Here is a 21917-nt window from a genome sequence, read left to right as displayed (position 1 = left end):
ATCACTATCGAAAGCGGTGAGAGATAACATGTTACAGGAGATCGATATGGTCCAGTGAACGTAAAACCAACGCGAAAGTGTTGGACTCAATTTCTTTTTACTGTCACGTTGGACACGCACAATACTGATATATATCGCCTTCTTGTTAACCCCTTAATTTAATTGTAATGTTCTTACGCTTCTCCAAACAATCATATAAACGTTTGTATAAAAGGATAAAGTATCGCCAAAGGTGACATGTGGATGTCAAGTGTTGTTCCATGTAACATATTAATCTATTAATTTAGTTTATTGAATCAATCGAGAGATCTCGTATCTGATCGAAAGTTATAAAACAGTGTACACGATAATAAAGTTACCGTGACAATTAATATCGAGTTAGTAGGACAATTAATTACATCAGTAGATAAAAAATATATGTGACCAACACTTTACGTGTAACAATCAATCGATGAATCAGAGATAATTAATTATTATTCATTGCGGTATATGTAATCTATATGTCGTACATAATCTTAACATGTAAGGTTTTATTATTTCGTGTTTATACATTAGCGAAAATAAATCATTTCATAGAGTAGTTGTTGATTGAATAACTAGTATCCTGTAAATTGCAGTATTTTTTACACTGTAAAAGGGAAAGACGATAATCGATATGAATCGTTAACTAGAATCTGTAAGAGATTTATATTTTTAAACAACTTTAATTATAGGTATATTTAGTTATGTAATTGTCAAATATATTATTATTTGAATGAACGTTTTTAAAATTATAATAAAATATAAGTTTATACATTCTGCTAAAATAAAAATTCTTTACCATTTATATCCTATTTTTTATGAATTACATATACATATGAAACATTATATAAAAAATTTTGCTGAATATATTTCGCATTTTATATTTTTCTAAATACTATTTACATATATATATATATATATATATATATATATATATATATATACATAATTTACAATTTTTTTAATAATTATTTGACAATTTGTTATTTCATAATCTGATGTCAGTATTCAATTTTGTAAGAATCAATCAAGGTGATTATAAATTTCTTTCCTTTTCTAAAGCAATAAAAATAATTTATCGCATATATCTTAAGCTTTTAATATATAATTTCAAAGTAGCGAAATGATCTTTGCTAACATCGATACCGCTTGCGCATCGTTTGATCTCTTAATCATGATCGCACTTCACTGCCGATTGATTGACAACGGTATAATTAGCGGCACGGGAACTCGAGCTATATATTATGTCGGGTGTGCGCGCGATATCGGGAGACGCATTTAATGAATCAACTCATCCGTCTTCGCGATTTCAGTCACGTCTAATCGTTAAATTCTCATACTGTAACCACGTTACACTTTCTTTGCGTTACAGCGTTTCCGTGATAAATATTATTAAATCTTGGCAAAAATAGAGAGTTCTCATTTATACGTAATTATGAATACTTGATGAAGCGATCACATGAAGCAATATTGAGCTCAATTTATTTCCTCTGTACGTACAAGTGATCGTAAGTGAATTAAGTGAAATAAAGTAATGTAATGTAAAATAATTTGCAAGTAAAATAAAAAGTGAGTCCTTTTACTTTACTTTCAAATTAGCAAATGCGATACCCAAGCGAAGAGAGAACAATATTCTTACTTTCTCTTTTAGGTGAAGAGTTCAATTCTAAATTTAATTGCGTATTTATAATAGATATCAGTATATAATTATTACTAAAACCGATATCTCTGATACGAGAACATCCTATTAATTGTTAATTTCTATTATTAGGAATGAATATAAGAATTATTTTATTTTGTTAAAATTTCCTAGAAATTAATATATATATATATATATATATATATATATATATATATATATATATATATATATATATATAAAACAGTTTCAGATTATTCAACGGTGCGACGCGCAACAGCGGAGTTATAATATACTGCGTTAATTTGTAAAACAAATATATCAAAACTATATAAAACACACAATGTCTAAAATAATTAATAATCCAAAACATAATTATTCCACGCAATTGAAATTTTTTAATACATTTTTGGAACATATTTTAAAAAATATTATATAATATTTCGAAGAAAGTTCTTTTTATTATATTATATATAAAACAATATTTTATATAACATGTGATAAATAAAAATTTCATTTTTACATAAGTAATTATAAATTTTAGACACAATATTAAAATAATTTATATATATTATATTTTTTTTTAAATATATATTATGTTATTACATAGTAATTTAAAAAGTATTGTTACTACGATAATGAATGAGAGAAGAATTATTTTTACAAGTAATAAATAATAAATTTATATATTATAAATATTATAAATATTTATATATTATAAATAGCTTACTTCACGGTTGCTCCGCCGTTGCCTTCTGATGCTTCCCTATATATATAAATATTTGAATATATTTTTATTTAAGATTTATAATTATTTATGTAAAAATAAGATTTTCTTTATCACGTGTTATATAAAATTTACATATTCACAAAATGTAAAATTTATATATTTCTAGAACTTTCTCTAAAAAAATTTTATAATTTTCTATAAAAAAACTTAAGTAAAAAAAAAAAAGTAATTAATAAAAAGGGGCTTTAAGAGTCGAACGCAAGATATAGAGGCGTAAATAAAAACAATGTTTAAAGAAAATGAATTCAAATTTATTCAGACGTTTCGGTCTTTCTTCGGATCATCCTCAATTATACAAAAATAATAAATAAACAGTGTGGTCACTTACAATTGTTTGATTACATTCGATATAATGAGTCACCTAGCGGCTACCCACTACACAGTTTAAAATGTAGAAGTGCATACTCAAATGCACTCTCAAATGTAACGTTATAATGGCGAGATTAAAAAATACAAAGAAACCGAAAGGGGAGCTATGCACCTATACACTTCTACATTAATGGGAGGCTGCTAGGTGACTCTTTATATCGAATGTAATCAAGCAATTATAAGTGACCACACTGTTTATTTATTATTTTTGTATCATTGAGGATGATTCGAAGAAAGACCGAAACGTCTGAATAAATTTAAATTCATTTTCTTTTTTCTAAACATTGTTTTTATTTACGCTTCTACATCTTGTGTTCGGCCCGCTTTTATTAATTAATTTATTTCTGAATTGAGAGCCTATTAGCTTTTATTATTAAATAAAAGATTTAATTACGTGGAATAATTATTCTTGAAATATTAATTATTTCAGACATTGCTATATAATATTGATGTATTTATGTTTTACAGATCAATATAATAATATATTACAACTCTGCCATTGTACATCGTGCCGGTAAGTGTTAAATTATTTTTTATATCAATTTTGAAATGATAGAGAGGAAAAAAAATAGAGAGAGAAAGAGAGAGAGAGAGAGAGAGAGAGAGAGAAAATCAGCGAAAATTTTATTACATACACACGTGCGCGTGTACATACATATGTCTATATCTAAGATAAGAATTGAAAAATTCGAGTTTTTTTGGAAGCAATTATTGTTCCTGAGTTTTATGCCAAAAAAGTGTCATTCTAAGACCTTCTATCTAAAAAGTAATAATTTGATAAGAATTAATTTTTTTAAAAGAACTTCTTTAGGTTGAAATTGATCTTGTGCGCGTTTAAATATTTTTATAAGTTTGTGTGAATTCTTTTTGTGCATTTTATATAAAATAATATTTTGCATATACATAGAGATGCATACCTAATAGCGGTACTATGAAACGCGTCTATATACAAAATTTCACAACGTGCAGCTGACGAAAGTTCGCCGCAAAATTGTTACATGCAACTGCCTCAATCTCTGTCAAATATATTTTTACCGATTTATCAAACGCCATAGGCGCACTATGATTATTTCAAAACAAATGCACTCTGCAATGAAAGTCAACAATGTTAGACAAAAGTTGTGAAATGTGAAAAAAATTAAATGTAATTCAATCAAGTGTAGTTAAAAACTATATCTATTTTATTAATGTAAATAAAATTTATTTACTTATTTTATTCAATTACAAATCTATTATCTAAAGGAAATAAAAAAAATATATATTATTAATATAAAGAGCTTAACAATTAATAATAATATATAAAAATATTTATGCTAAGTTTTTTTCTCAGTGATGTCATTAAAAGTCAACTGAGAAAAATTAAATGACTTAACTAACTTTATTCGGTAATAAAAGAAAATATTTGTGTAGTAATGCAGATTGATCTGTACAAGTAATGAATTGTTGCAATGCTTGCAATTACAACTCATGTAGCAATCATATAGTGACAATTAAAAGGCCGGACTAGTCGATATTATTTTCAACGATAATTTATTGAGGAAGCAATATAACACAGCATTTTATCATTTTATGCATCCAGAGATTGTGAAAACGCTCGTCACATGACTGCTTTGAAACGATCCGAATCTTCGAAGATTGCGGTCATCGAAGAAAACTTTTAAGGTGCATTAGTGACGAGATCGCGGCAGGACAAATCGATGGCATGGAACGTTATTAACGCACAGGTCTTTCGTCATTAGAAAGCGTTTCTTTGATGTGCGAGAAAGTGTTCCTGTGCGAATTGACCAGTAATTGATTCCCGCGAAATTGCTAATTGGAAGAATGTATTAACGCGCATAAAAGGTAGTAGCGCTTGCTCGTAAGACTCGAAATTTAAAAAAAATTTAATTAAGTTTTTCAAGCACATTTATAAATTTGAAATTAGATTAAATTAGTAAATAAATCAATTAAATTAGTTTAAACATTTATACGTTATTTATTATATAAAACGAGTTTTATTTAAAAATTATTTAAATTTTAAATAATGATTTAATCTTAATTACATTAATTAGTAATTATTATGTCAATATCAATATTCTATCAAAATATATCAATATTCATTATCTATATTTTTTTCATCACAATGTTTATTAATTATACATATATAAATAAAATAAGTCTTGTCAGATGTAAAGCGATTTTATAATTCACCAATGAGTCAGCACGCATTGTATAATAGCACTTAAATATTTTTTTGATTTAACAACGATTATAAAACATCGCATCGCTTTGCATCTGGCAAGACTGATTTCATATACAGTTATTTAAAACAAGCAGCTGTCACATAGAGCGAATAACGGCACGTCTTAGCGCGCGCAAAGGTTTATAACATAAAAATGCTCGCCTGTTCAGATTCATTATATGAAAGAAGAAAGAAAGAGAGAATGGGAAGTCGTGATTTACCGTAACGAGTACGGGCGAAAACGATGCGCCGATAAGAAATAACGCACACATCCTAACGCAGCTACGTAATTAATATGCTACCATCGGCGCTGTGTAAACTTTCTATTATAAGAACGATTTCATTTCGTGTATCGTCTATCGAGATGCACTTGGTTATATGATGTTCGTTTACGGCACCGCCTATGGAATATGCGGCGAATTACTATTATCGTCACTGATAACCGTGACCTGCCGCAACGATATTGCGACACGCAACAGGTGCGACTCATTTGTAAGACAAAGACACTGTCCCTGTGTGTTGATTGCAAACGAATAGACGAAGGCCACGACGTGTTTCGTGATATCTGTTAAATTACTACGTCAGAGAAGCGAAGACGGTATATTATTTTTTACGAAAGTAATAGTTCGAATATATTCCTGGAATAGAGAAAACTTAATGAAAAATATTACTTGCATTGGAGATAATTATAGATCGACTAAACGATATATAAAAGTTTATTAGAAAATTACTTTAATTATAATGTATAGATTGTTATTAATATGTATAAATGTGCAATTATAAGCTAGATAGATTATGTATTCATTTAAGCTTAAATAAAAAATAGTATTTGTAATTGCGATTTGCCTTTAGGCGACTGCACAATTAACGTAGTTTGCCACAGCATTGGGTTGACTGCCTCCGTTCGAAGAATGGTTTAGAAATAAACTTAACAATCATGAACTCTCTATACCAAGATTGCATGCTCCTTTCGCAAGTCATTATCTATCTTATTGTTGCATAAAGAGTGACCTTTGGATTTTCATTAAAGAACTGGCATGTGTCGATCTTAGACTATTCCAATTAGGATTAGATTTATGGAATCGTATTCTTATATACACGCGTGAATCATCTATGCCGGGCAATGAAATTTTCCATTCTAAGATTCTGTCCGCAAATCGTCATCATGATGGTATTTTCTATCATGTTGCGACTTCAAGGAAAGACTTTCTCGCAATACAAAACATTGGAAATATTTTTAGCACCTTACGCTGGCCTCTGAGATATTATCTTGCTAAACCAGTTATCGCAACTCGTTATCCTTGACAAACATGAATATTTGTACCCAGAAAGAGTAAAACAAGAACTAATTTAATATACAGTTTATCGATACTATTAACCGGCTCGACTAGAATCTGGCACTTCCGAATGCATATTAGAAAGAGAACTTTCGGAGAAATCGTATGTGAATTAATGTGACAATAATTGACTCATTTCGAGTGATAATGTATTGTTTTGCATTTTGGAAACTTTTTTTTTCTGACTATTCCGTTTATTTTATCATATTAACACACACATATATACATATATGTTTTAAAAGCGCATATAAGTATCTTTATATCCGCACTTAATTTTATAATTAATGTATATCTAAATATATATATATATATTCAGAGACTACGTTTTATCGATGTTATTCGTGGTTAGATCGAACGTTCGAAGTTGGTACTCTCTTGCGACACGAACACCGTCATCACGCTCGGTTCGCATAGGCTCCTCTCGTGCTGCAGAAGAGCGCCGGCTATTGCACCGCGAGAGTTGCATACGATCGAGAGTTGATCACTGAGGTTGCAATGTCTCGCCGGTAACGGCCGTGGAAACGTTCCGCTGCGGCATTGCCACTTGTATATGCAAATCGCGGCCATCCCGACAAATGACATGTGAAAACAACTGCAAATGTACGCGACTTGTAATGGTGACATCTATCCATCTCTAGCGCATTTTTCATAATTTTTAAAAAATATTTGCATTAAATATACTGGCAATTATTATTAACTCGCTAAGATTTTGATGACTATTTTGATATATTTTGACATTCTAATGAGCTTTCATAATGTTCTTCAGTTAATTCTTTAATTTATTATTCAATAATATATTATTGTTTATCGATAAGATCTTTAAAGATAAAAAATTTACGATGAAGCATGTGATTACTCTGTCATTTAAATATATTCATTTTAATATATTTGTCTATATTCTCATGGACGATAAAATATACTTGTTTAAATATTTGACATAGTATCACATGCAAATATATATGCAGCTGCTTCTTTCCCTTTGTTTTTCTTCAGTGCAATGACTCGAAATCGACATATTTCAAACTATTTATTGCGCATTGAAGAGAACATCTCCTTCGGCGCCAGTCGCACTTTTTGACGTCGTAATGTTACACAAGACGATTACCAACTAACGATGCACGCGACTACTTTGAGATTCCATTCCAATTCATTTAATACAATTACGTGCGCATTGCTCTGTCTTTCTCGCTTCATGTGTTACATGTCTACTGGTGCAACTTATGGATCGTTTACACATTCATTTCTTTAAATCGCATGGGATGTTATACATGACACGCGTGTCGGCTTGTTCGTGTTATCTCAGAGCATGAAGAGAGGTCGACAGGCTAATCAGACTATGACGCTCGTGTGAAGCAGTAAGTGCGTGCCGTAAAAACTACAAAGCCCGTAACGAGAATCTCGAGTTATACACGGGAGCCGACCGATGTTTAAATTAGAAAGTGAATCCTCGCATTCGAATGAACCGCACAACCACGATTTGCTAACACAATAGAGTAGCGAACCAATAAAAAATATTTCGAATGTTTATCTACAACAAAATAGAGATACCGAACAAGCAAAAGCTTCTAGCGTGTATAATCCGAAGCCATCGATTGGTGATCAATGATCGTAGTCACTTTCTCGAGGTCAAATAGCTAAATAGACACTTTGTCGACTGGCACAACATACCTTGCGAGAATATATTAGTAGGTAGTTATTATCTAACAATTAATTTTCTTACATTTTACACATAAAAAAATCAATGAATTGCTTTAGTCTCTTGTCTAATTTTTTATGATTGATAATAAACGATGTCGACTATTGTCAGCATTGTATAGATGGACATTGTATGATTAATTATAATTGATACATGCTCTCGATGTGTTTATGCGATAAAAATACATGAAAAAGTACTCTTGATTACTTATATATTATCATAAATACAGGACAGTATGAAAAAAGCATATGCGATTATCATCTTTATTCAATTGATTTACTGCTCTACGCATTAATACTTGTGCAAATCTTTCGTAATCAATGCACGAGAAATCTCTGTATCATGTATATTTATCGCATATTGCTCCCTATACGCGTGATTAATATGATCATTACGCATTGTAACAGCTTAGATTCACCGGACTGCTCAATGAGAACGATCGTTAGTTATTGTCGGCGCATAATTGAAGGTCCACGCATGCAGATACATAAATTCGCAGAGCGAAGCGATAACGACGCGCAAATAGAGCGAGACGTGTAAAAAATTATATATTCGCGGCAGTCGTTAAAGTAATGAGAATGAACATCACACAACTGAAGGTCGTAAAAGAAATCTGGTGAGAAATCTCTCTCACGAATTGTTCCGCGCAAACGGCATTTTCTTGAACCGCAGTTTTATTATGTGCGGTTTTATTATGCTTAATTAACTAGGCTGGTGTAAAATACTGTCGCATTTCGTTTAAGTACTAGTCATTTTACAATTTTTTTAATAACGAGTTAAAGTTTCTAACTTTGTGAAAATGTAGTTTTATTATTTAATTCAATGGCTATCATTAATTTTGCAAAACACGGAAGTAAAGTATGGAATATTTTTACTTCCGTTATGAAAGTTATAATTCCATGAAGGTTATAATTCCATTTCTAACTGGTTGAGAGCAGAATGCAAAGATATGTATTACTTTCTCCGAATGCTTTGCAATAATTGATCGTGTATAGGGCGATCAGAACTCGTCGACATGCAATTTTAGCACTGCTTTGATTTTAACTATATCTGTATTTGATTCAAAAATTATATAGTCTACGAGAAACTAGTATTAAGAAACTAATTACGTTTGTAAAATACCGCTGATCTATGTAATCTGCTATTTCGATCTGTTCTTTCATGCGATCTCATATAATTCGATTCGGGCCGGTGCTCGCTTAGTTTCGCCGATTTATCGTTGCTTTTCTACTCATTACGGATTTATAAGATATATGGTTTTCTTTATAGATAAATTTCTTAATTTTTTTTATATTTATTCCTTTGTAATCTACCGCTGTGCATTCATAACAATCAATAAATTAAATCTTTGTTTTAAAAAATTTCAAAATAACTAATTATAAATTAATTATTTAAAAATAAATTCATATATACATGTTGCAACTTTTATATTAATGGTTTTTATGGTTTCGCAAGAAGAATATATTTCTTACAATCGCGGATATACAAAGAAGAAAAATTATAGTACTGTCTGGTTTATCAATGTCAGCTTTAATTCCATTCTCAACAGTTTTTTTACTATCGTATAATTCTTTGTTCCATGATTTGAAGTAGTAATTATATAAATAATGGTGCACGCGGTGATGGATCGCAGTTAAAGCATATTTATTAAAGGTTATTTCGTAATACTTGATAATTTAATTTGTAGTTTTGTAATTCATATACATTTATTTTTATCTAGAAATAGTTAGACGTAAATAAATATTTCTTTAAGATTCGTTTATGTTTAATATAATTATTTATTACATTGATATAATAATTTACTGTTTTACGTAAGATCACGATCACTAACAAGATTATCGAATGAATAATTTTAATGATATTGGCATATTAATAAGTATTTGCGTGAATCCGACACTTGAATAAATATTCGGTAATGATTTACGCTTCACGAGTTACGTATACTCAAACATTCCTCGCGTATTTCAACGTGGCATAAAAAGAATTATTTTATTTCCGAGAGTAGAGCACAGATAATACCGCTGTCAGTGCTGTTACCAAGGCCCTTCCTGAACGTAAAAGGAAATTGAATGCGGTTGCCGCGCGAAATTTCCTAATAATATCTTCCTTAAAGAGCCTGGCTCGCAAAAAGCATCTAACAAACCGCGTTCTAGAAATGCCTTCTCGCCAACGGTTCCTCTCGTTTTTCCGGTTCTCTCCGTATCGGTCGATTCTTTCGACATACACAACACCTCATAATTGCCAGTACCGTCGATTTCGATACTCGACTGAATGCCGAGCTAACGAGCTTAAACACGAGCGAGCGCGAATCGTAGGTGTTGCTGAATCGTAGGATATATGATTTGGTACACGCTGCAATCGTTCTGTAATCTTGTAAATTCGCGAGTACGAATCTGCACTTTCAACTAGATTCTGTATATATAATAGATGTCTTAATATGATACTCCAAAAATAAAAAATGAAAAAAAATCAAGGCGCATAGATCACAAAAAGAATTATAGGCGTGATTTGTATGAAAGTCACGTGAAGCAAGTTCCTTAAATTTCGTGCCTTTTAAGAAATCTGACTCAGTAAGGTAACGGCGCTTGTATCTTTCTGATCTCTTTGCTGCCTGACTTGTGTCAGGATCAAATGCACGATCGCTTGATTGATAGACGAAAATGGTATAGCCGAGAGACATTTTTCGCCCGGTCAACATAGGTAGGAACGTGCTATTTGTAATGTTTGCTTGTCAACGTTATTCTTGGTCAACTAATCGATTCTTTCTTTCAGACAAAATCGAAAAATGATAGCGAACGATTAAGAAACTAGAAAAATCGATAAGATCTTTATATACGATTTATTGTTAAATTAAATAACCTCGTTATTCTTAAAATAATTTTCATTTTGTTTCAAAAATAAACTCAAGTATATATCGGGTACATTTTACAAATGGTTTATAAACATATATTTCTTTAATGCAATTTAATTATTTAATTAAATATTACAATTAATATTTATAATTATTTTTAAAAAATGCGAGATGGATATATATATATATATATATATATATATATATATATATATATATGTATTAAATGATTTATGTTAAAGTACTTATAATATGTATGTCAAATTTGACTTATAAAATAACAAAATAATGTTAAAGAATTTGAGCCGGAACTTTATTGAATCTTGTCTAATATACTTATTAGTTTTGTCAGAGATTTTAGGGTGTTTTATCGCGAGCATCCGCATAACATTCGCGTGTTTTCCTATACTCATGTAACAGCTGACGAAAATGGCGAATGAAACACTTTTCAGCTTGACTATATAAGGTCGCGTAATTTGTAATAGCGACTCGATAATTTATTGCAGTAACAGAGAAAAAGCTTGCCATACAGTCACTAGGAAATTGTCATCAAAATTGTCTATCATCAAAACGAGTAAATACTTTATTTTAATATATCTTATTGTTAGCTTTTTTTCAGAAGACCTTGATTATATTTATCTGTCGTCTTATTATCAGTATGATTATAGTGATCGAAAAATTAAACGAATTTACATTAAAATTTTTTAATTCTTTAAAGCATAATCATAGCAAATGCGCGATTGGCAAGCGTGGCAAATTTTAATTTGTTTCGCAAATTAGGATGAGAGGCTCCTTAGATTTAATTATTACGAGAGAAAGCTGATACGAGAAGTTGTAAGAGTACGAACAGAAGTACACGATCAAACTCATACTCTTGCATCACGTTGTTATGTATCTTTTTTTATATGGGCATTATTCATTGCAATTGAAAGTATTATTAGATAATCACTGGCAAAAATGATATTATTAGACAACAGATTGGTGTACAAGAAATACTGATTTTCCGATTATGGAACTGTAGTGGACGTTTGAAAACACTGAACTAAGCTATCAACTACTTAGAGATATGTAGTAGAACGATCCTAATCTCTTCCACTTCCTCGTATCTCGACAATCAAGAACAACCGTTGAGATTTAACGCGTTTCTTGACAAATTGCCTCGTATTAACGATATATTAACCTCCTATCATGGTGCCGAAAAAAATGGAGACCCGTGGCGTTTTATAGAGCAAGGATGCATTCCAGTTTGCGATCGACGATCCAGAATTTGCTATCCTAGACAAACGAGTGGCAATTTGTTATCCAGCGAAAGAGCGATGGATGTGAGAGCGCGTTCATTCATCGTGCTCGCGATCCTTAAACGCCCGACCGTAAATCATCGTGTGTAGGCGAGCCAACAGTCGATCACGTGTCTGATTGGCGATAACGATTCATGAACGATAGGATGAGTTCGAGAAACAACGTGAACCTTTGTACGAAGATCGGCCACTTTCTCCAGTGCTCCAGTCAGACCGGAATATCTTTCACTCGCCGAGTTGTGAGATTACTCATCCGTACCCCACATCCGTATGCCCGCGATATTTACATCATGACATAAAAAAGAAAACATGAGAAATGTGTTTTTCGATGGTACGGCGATGTCAGTGTCAGTGTGAGATGGATCGTAACTGAAATCACATTGGTCAAGAACTGCTATAAATTTAAGCTATCTGTGATTTTTTTACGTATTATATATATTCTGTCTTGTTCTACTTTCTATGTTTTTTCGATATCAATTACGTTGATCCTTAATTTATTATTACATTGGTGGAATTTGATGCACTGGAATACGCAACATTAGGCGAATGAGATTACTTCAAGCAGAGTGATTCAAGGAAGTCATTAGACGATCAGTAAGAATCTATAGCGGAATGAACCAAGAAAGTTACATTAAACAGGAAGCGATGGCACGTCTCGACGCGTTTTTGCGAGATATTCTTTGGTCATAGCCGAGAGAGATGTCGTGACGACGCATTACCGGAGATTGGAGATTCTCTCTCTGAATGTTGTGTGAAAGTGATTCCATAATAGTAAGGATGTACGCGCATAGCATATCGAGAATAGCTTATTTTGAAGGAGTAAAAGAGGCAAGAATCGCGTATCGAAGGAACTACGATATCTTGCTGTACCTTGGCCGCGAACAATAGTTCAACTTTTTGAAAGGTCTATAATTATTTAACCATCAAATTATGAAATAATTATTAAATAATTATTAAATAATATTAAATAATTATGTTTTAGATGCAATTTTATTTTATGCTTGTATGTTTACAATATTAGCATTCAATCTGATACCAAGACAAACTCAAAAAGTTAGATAAAATCATAAATAAAACTTTTACATTTCTATTGATATTAAAATTTTGAACAATTAATTCGACATGTTGACATATTTTATGAAATATATCTAACTATTTTAGTAGACTCGCAAATAGTTATTGCACAAGAATTATTATAATGATGTGCCGAATTGTGAGAACGAGCTAAAAAAAATCGGAATAGAAAACGCGTCGAAGAGCATAACAGAATTATAAAAACGTAACACTAAATCGGAACAAAGAAAAATGTGTTAATAAATAAAAAAATTAAATAGGGAGGTTTCTGGATTTCTGTCAAACGTGCTAATGTAAATCGATTAGAATCGCGATTCTTTATCGACTGGCTAATTAGAAAGAAAGTCTATCTTTTCAATCACCATTTTATAGCTCGAGTAATGCAGATGTCAACACGAAAGAAAGTGTGGCGTGCACGAGAGAGCTCTTTCTTGTGATAACCAGATCATTTTTCGTTCACTTTCACCGGATCTCCGAGTTAACCCGTTTATCCTCCCGCACGCTTACAACTCGTTGCCGATTGTAAGATAACCCTATGTCATGTAATCAATTGATTGCATCCGCTTTCTATACATGTGCGAAAAGCTTCGAATTTGCGTGAAAGCGCTTTTGTTTATTTCTTGCCGTCTGTGACGAAAATAATGGCCTTTTAATAGCAGTGCAATAAAGTATAAATTAGCAACTATCGATAAAGATTTCTTTATGTAGTTCCATAATTGATTGTATTCTAATATTGCTTTGATTTGTACGCGCTTTCTAATCATTTCTGCTGACAAATTGCGAGAAATAATTAATTACGCTGACAGGGCGAATGGACAATATAGTAAAGAGCAACGTCATAACGTTAGATTCGAAAGCAGAACAAAATCTTAACACGCTTTATTCTCCGCAAAATTGTTGCCTGACTGCGTTGTAAAAATGACGACCGGCTTACTACAAATTTACATATATATCACTCAGTAAAATCTGAACCGCGTACATTATGCGCTACTCGAAACAGTACGTGGCGACCTGCTGAGAAAATATTACTGAAACAGTTTCACCAAGTAGAATGATTGATGTGTAACAAACTGTTCACCACGAATTTCCATGCAAAAAATTCTTATTTTTGTAAAGCGTTAAGCAAAACTTGGTAATAAATTGCCATAAATGTCTAACTTGTGTTTCCATAAGCGCTGATAAGCGCAAGAACCAAATCTGTCAAAAAAGAACATAGTTTACGCATCTAAAGGCTAAAGGCTAAAATAGCAGTCTGCTACCTGTTTATACCCATAAGTATGCACATGCAATATATTACATAATCTACCTCTAATAATTATTCTAATGAATATTTGAAACAGCAATTATTAATACGTTAAACAATTGTATCTTGATAAATTATGCGGAAAATAATATATAAATTTATTACATATGAAGAATTTACATATTTAGTTGTTTTTCTATAAAAATTTTTCTTAAAAAACATGTTACTGTTTTTTAAAGTTTTTTTTCGTTTCGCTAAAATTATATATTTGATACAATGGATTTTACCACTGAATTTGAGATATTGAATGTAAGTAATTGAATTTTATGGAATGTAAATAAATAATGCTCTGCCACCGAGGATGTGAATCACGTTTGGAATGAAATCGTATCCCAAAATATGTACATATTTTTCGGCACAACGCGCCGCGCCGGCGGATTTATCTCTAAAATGATGTATCGCGGGTCGCGCGAAAGTGCATCGGGATACGCGAACGGCGTAAATTTACTGCTTATTATCCGTTAACCGCGCGCAGATAAATCGACAAGGACACCGAAGATGGCAAGATCGCGTGTGAAAGTACATGCTCCTCAGTGGTGACCGATACGCGTGCGTGCGTGCATCACTCTCTTGCGTGTCAGTCCCTGCACGTGTATGACGTAAAGTGGGGGATCGCTATCGCGCGGATCACGTGAACCCCGGGATCATGCGTGACTCGTGAGCCTTGGCACGCATATTACGCCTATTATCCTGCGCGCACAATCGATAGGCGAAACGTTCACGCGCCGTAAACGCGCCGGGTACATTCCCGAGCAACTTGGCCGCCTATCATAAGCGATAGCCATGTGCGACAACGCACTACCACCTACGCTCCGTTCGCGGATCATTCAACTTCAGCGAGTAAAATGTATTTGCGGGCTACACCCACACAGGGGTTAACGAAGCGCACAATGCGCGATACTTTCTTGACCGAACCCCGTCGCACTAAAAATAAAACGATTGTCGCGGCAAAGTATGCCGTAGCAGCCAAGGCGTTTATTCGCCAAGATACGCCGTTTGGATGTGAGGTATGCAGATATTGCGAAAGGCATTCAATAAAATTTGTTTTAGTTGCCACCGGAGCACGTATGGCTAACGTAATTTGTTACATCGCGCCGTTTGATTGTGCGCAGCATTGTAATAGCCTTCTGTCGATACTTTTACCGGCTCTGCCTACCAAGCTTTCGAGCGTAATTTCAGTCAAGATCGGTCAGCTGACATTTACGCCTCTGTGTGTAGCGCAATAAAGAAAATGACTAATTATCTGTCGGTCGACTTTCGATCATGTAGGATGCCTAGTAAGTTCCGTTCGCGTCTCACTCTACAGAACTGGAGCGCATTAATTCCGGACAATGCCCCTTAATGCGCGTTGACCATTGAACTTCTAATCCAGGAATCAGTGTCACTTTAGACCGTCGCTGTGTTTGCTAATCTACTGTATTGGCATAGATTGATGCAAGAAAGCCAGCGAACACCTTGAATAATAATTAAATTATTTCGCTACTTAACGTCTAACTTATTCAAGTAGCATCCGTTTTGCACTGTCAAACATCGTAGACATGAAATAATCTTATATGACTCAACTATCTTTTACTTTTTTGCAAATTGTCTGTAATTTTGTAATCTTATGTTTACTGGAAAAAGAATTTGTATGTACCTATTATTAATACATATTGTGTTTTTATAATATTTTATAATTGCAACAAAAGTTAATTTAATAATTTATTTTTTAAATGTATATGTATATATTTAAGGTTTATTTATTTATTTATTGAGATACTTGTATGAAGTACAAATTTTAATATGGTTTAATTAATATTGGAAAATGATAGAAGACTCGAAGATTTTAATCTGAATATTACCGATCATAGAAGTTTCCAATTACCTACGATATTCTAATTACAACGAATACATAAATCACGACGTGATGAAAAGCCATTTTAACGCATTACCGACTTTTCATTAACGTAAATTTGATTTAACAGCTGTAAACTTGCACTCATCGATTTTCCTCTCACAACAGTATTGCACAACATTAAGGATGACAACTGAATATGACAGAGAAAAACATATTATCGAAAATCATCATCTTTGTCAGGATGACTTTGATTAATGAAGCATAGCGGGAGAGATAGAAATACACGTCGGAGCTCACCACCATTTGTCTTGGAAAGCTAATTGGTTACCGCAGAATCTAATGATCAATGTGTCCTTGTGTTGATGATCGAGGCGCTCTAGATCCCACCGGTAGTTAGACATGCAGGAAGAAAACGGTAACAAGGATGCTATGTCCTTCTTAGACATTTGTTTTTTCACGATGTACTTTCATACTTGCCATCGATACGCATCACATGAAGGTCTAATGACAGTGAGGAACTATCGGTTTATTTCGAAACCACGATGGAATGTCTTAGAACGCAGCACGTCCCTTTCATGAAGCCTTGTATAGTCCTATTCTCTTTCTCTCTCTTTCTCTCTATATATATATCCTGCATAAAAATTTTTGTATAAAAATAAAGCTACATAAAATCGACAAAGAAAGACTACCCTTTTCAATAGAGAAAGTTCTTTGAGATAGGCCCAAAAAGAAAAATAATAATATGAAGCTACAGTGCGATTAGAGATTATGAAAGCAAACTTTGTGTTCTTAAGTGAAACATTGCAATTTACGTAAAGGCATTAACGTGTCTGATCGCGAGAAAAGAACCTGCAGGGGGAATAGATCGAATGATTTGAGTATTATACAAATCTTATACCGTAGAATTGGCATGAATGAGGGATAATCGGTAGTCACTTTCCTCTTCAACAATCGTCGAAAAAATCGCCACGATTTACAACGATCGTGCCCGACGGGAATCACGATTCCCAAAGAGTTATGTCCTAAACTGCGTTGTTAACTCATCTATCAGTACTGAAAGAAAAGCTGTGTTACGGAAAACATCGAGAATTCTCGTCATCGTGTCTCAATATACACCTCGTGACGCCCGGAAATTAAGTACGTCACGACGAAGAAATAGAGAAAGTTGAGAATTCCTGCGCTAATATCAATCCTTCCAATTATATTAGTTTTAAAATGTATAAATTTTAGTAGTTGATAATATTTAACTAATCAATAGAAAATTTACATTGAGATTGACGATCTATTATCGTTAATAATATGCCTAAAAATTTTGAAAATAAAATCGGTTGTCAGAGTGAATCCATAAATATAAAAGTGAAAATGAAGTTGATTATGTCAAACTATGATCAATTCTACTTTGAAAGTAATAACATGCCGAGATTAATATTATTTGATATATATATATATATAGAAACATAAAATATCAATTAATAATGTCGCCTAAAAAAGCCACTTATATATAATTTAAACATAGAGAAAGTTAACGACTATTAAATTTCTCTCTTGGAAGAATCTTAAAGATTAACTATTTACATTGGGAACTTTTTTAGTTGTTTCATTTATGTAATAATTGCATTTAATAATTAATATTTAATATTTGATTACATATTCCCCGAAGATTTCCAACTAAATATGGAGCAGTACTATTTAGAAATAAATGTTTATTACGTGATAGTATGATTCGATTTAATCAAATAATCAAGATTACATAATATTGATAAAAATGAAACTTAAATGATTTATTTTTATGTTCTTCATTTTTTTGTTTTTATTTTATTATAACGTATAATACGTATATGTATGCGTAGTCTCTCTCTTTTTTTATGATTATGTTCTAAGAGCTTTAACATTTATTGTAAAATTATTTAGTCTAGTTTATGTATAATTTCTACGATCAAGCGGTGGGATGTCCTACTTCTTGCATATCCGAGTTCTGAAAACAAGTTTCACAGGAACCCTCGTAGCAAGATAATTATATAGTTCTGATCGTGAAAGTGGCATCGACCTAAGTCAGTGGTCGCTGAAACACTGACTGAATAGGTTGACTGTACTGTCAAGGTCAATCTCATCTAACTAGTTGCAAGTGTGTTGATATTCAAACAGCCGAAAATGTTGTTTTAACTCTTATTATCATTCTATTATTTTAGAAATACATTTCTCTCTTTTCTTTTCTAATATTTATAATTTTGTAAAATGTACAAGAATATATTTGGATGATTAATTCAATTTTCATTCTATATATATTTAAATTAATTAAATTGCAATTTTATTTAATATATTTTTATTACGTTGTATAATTTATTTATATTCGTTTTTTTATAATTAATATGTAGAAATACTAAAAATTGATTTTTAGCATTTTATCGAGAATTGAATAGTCTGTTGAATTTTCTTCAAAAAATATTTGTATAATTACGTTTAACTAGAAATTTAATTAGAAATTAAGTTCTTACATCAAAGAGTTGTGCAAAACGCAACTAATTCTTAATTAATCCCATTCATTACGCTTTGTTCCTCACTATTTGTAACATTCTCATGGAATTTATAAATCTCAACATATATAAAAGCACAAGTTGCAAACCTAGATTTCTCAGCAACTTTCACGATTTGTTTCCCATGCCGAGATGCGAATAAAGTATATACTATTCTTGATAATACATCATGCATTTTTTAAACTAATGTAGTAATCTGACGTAATGCAGAATCGTTTAAGTTAATGTTATATTTATAAAATTAAAAAAGTTTTCGCGTGTTAAATGTTAATATGTAAATGTTAGCAAAATTGATAGAACAAAAGCGTCAGATTCATAATAGTATTACTTTCAATAATGCAATTGTGAAAGGAGATTAATTCTTTACGAGAGGCGCGAGGAGAATGGAGACCCGTATTATGCATACTGTCATATCATGTAGCTCTACACACGTGATTTGCATACCTAAGTCTATCTTTGCGTTCGATCGTGCAAACGAAAAAGCTTCAGAGATTCTTTTCTTTTCTAAAACAATGCCGAATTTCAAAATTCTTAGTCATCGATAAATCGCAAAGAGACATTTGATCCAGTCTCTATAAAATGTTGCAGAACGTCAATCTATAAAGCCCGATCTATTGTCCAAACGTTATCAATCGAACATTACAGCGCAGCATAACGGTCGTTGATTATGCTCATTCTACAAAATTGTCTTGCACTCAATTCACCGCTGGCACTATTGCATCTCGATATCTTTCGGAAGAAAACTTTTTTATCGTTCAAATAATTTTACACAAGCCCATCTGAGAATATATCTTAATCAAAGAAAATCGAACAAGAATAGGAAGCCACAAAGAATTAATTATTTATGTATATGATGTATATCATCATCATTGAACTATATAATAATTATTAACAATATTTTCTCTCACTTGTGCTATCTATTGTATTTTTATATCATCGAAAAGTATCGTGGCGAAAACTTGTTTTGTCATTCGATGTCAGATAAAAAATAACACAAAAAAGAATTTATAAACAAAATACTGCAATAGATAATTTACCAAATCTCATCGTGACTTCCTTTCGGGAGAAAGTTTGTGATTGAATTCTTGCCAACGTTACGATAAATTAAACGAAAGTTTAAAGTCATCACGTTCTCTACGAGGCTATCGCTACTACGTGTAACGTGCAACGCAGGCTGGAGCTGGGATGGTGTATTATATAGCGAGCCGGATGCTTTCACTCTCAAGAAATATTTTCGAGAGACGAGTCGCATCTTTTTTTTCTCTATCTCTTTTCCTTCTGGTTTCTTCTCTCTGCAGTCTTTTAACAAAGATATAGGTGTGGCCAACTTTGAACTCCCACGTTCTATACTGCGAGATTCCCATAGTACTATCGACTTATTAATGAAATTGTAATAATAATAAATTGCATCCCAATGCAATTTATGTCATTTGAGTTTTCTACAATAAAACGATAATAAGAAATTACATTTTCAGACTTGTTTCATTGCCGTACTCTTAATCTGTAATAATTATAATAAAGTGACAAAAAGTAATCCTATTAATATAAATCGTAAACAAATATTAAATGTAATGTATTATGTGTTATATTTATAGTATATATTTTGATTTTTTTCTAAGATTAAATTAGAGAAAAAAAATTACATAGAATTACAATATTATATAAACTATAAAGTCTCTAAAAATTATTGAACTATTTAAGTACGATATACATAAGATCGCAGTATTTAGTATAGAATAATCATGAAAATATATAACTTTATATAGTCTGTTCATTGAATTATCGGCATTGTAAATGACGTTGAGTCAAGATGCAGATGTGGTGCAGCAAGACTCGTGAGATAGATTAACTAGGCAAAGTTGTTTCTTGATATACGTTAGATACGTTACGAGAAAGGAGATCTGGAATAATCCTTGTGTTGAAATCATCAAGACATTTATGACAATATAAAACCAAGCGCTTGTCTCATTAACGATTATTGATGAGACGACCACTTTTTATAATCTTGAATTTTGCATTTATTGAATATTTATCAACATGGTGTGTGTAAACTATTTATTTCATATGTTACATAATCGAATTGTATTTACAAATGTATGTTATTTTATGTAATTATTTGATAAAATATTTAAAGAAAAATATATTAGCGGCATTTAAAATATTTCGTTTAATATTAAAGAAGAATTTTTAATTAAACACTTTATTCGGACGTTTAGATTATCGGTTAGATCCGGAAAGTTGATAAACTCACGAGAATGCGTCTCTTGCATATCTTATGGTGTATCTGGTTACGTGCTAGTGCCAGCGGCACCGTCGTCACCAATTTTTCAGAAAGTTGGAAAGCAGGAAGCACCCGATTTCAATTCAGTCAGTACAAAATTTTCCTCTCGTTCTACGGAACGTAATAGCGTCTTTTCCCTTCGTGACCTAGGGCGAAAAAAGAAACAACAGGGGCAGCGCACTTCAGTTAATGGTAATCACTTCCTCGTCGGCGTGCGGAGTGCCCATAGGAATCCAACCTGATTTGCGATTTGATTATGTCGTTCGCGTATTCATTACAATTTCTAAGTAGTGTGCGGCTATGTCGAAATGAGAAACTGCAAGCTGTAGTATATAGTGGAACACACATCTCGTTCCTCTATCAATATCAGCGTATCGTCCATTCGTTCAGCATGTATTTTCATGAATATTGCAAGAGAGAAATGTTTGTGCTACAAATTTTTCTCTGTTTTACTTCATGATATATAGCGCGGATTTTGTTATTTTTTTGTAAATTTTAAATTAAATTATAAATACATTAAATAATTCATTTATTGCACATGATTACCAAAAATGAAATTTATTATAAAATTTATTAGAAAAAATATATATATGGTACATATATAACACATAAAGTTATTGAATATTAATTACGTAACTATCTTAATTTTATATAAATAAAAACACT

At 31.9% G+C, this 21917-nt stretch overlaps 1 protein-coding gene across 5 annotated transcripts in view; it reads left to right on the top strand.

The window, feature by feature from the left end:
- The window catches only part of LOC140672169 (uncharacterized), a 59587-nt gene that overhangs the window by 27817 nt on the left and 9853 nt on the right, over positions 1–21917 (top strand). Inside the window, exon 2 of one of the 5 annotated variants that reach the window (XM_072904071.1) lies at positions 3288–3333. The exons of the other annotated variants lie outside the window; for them this stretch is intronic. The gene's annotated coding sequence lies outside the window, so the exon portion shown is untranslated. The remainder of the gene's footprint in view (positions 1–3287; positions 3334–21917) is intronic. 5 annotated transcript variants of the gene reach the window in all.

Source organism: Anoplolepis gracilipes, chromosome 12, assembly GCF_047496725.1.
Source record: "Anoplolepis gracilipes chromosome 12, ASM4749672v1, whole genome shotgun sequence".
NCBI classification, from domain to species: Eukaryota; Metazoa; Arthropoda; class Insecta; order Hymenoptera; family Formicidae; genus Anoplolepis; species Anoplolepis gracilipes.
Note: the sequence above shows the minus strand (reverse complement) of the source record. Positions and strands in the feature narration are given on the sequence as shown.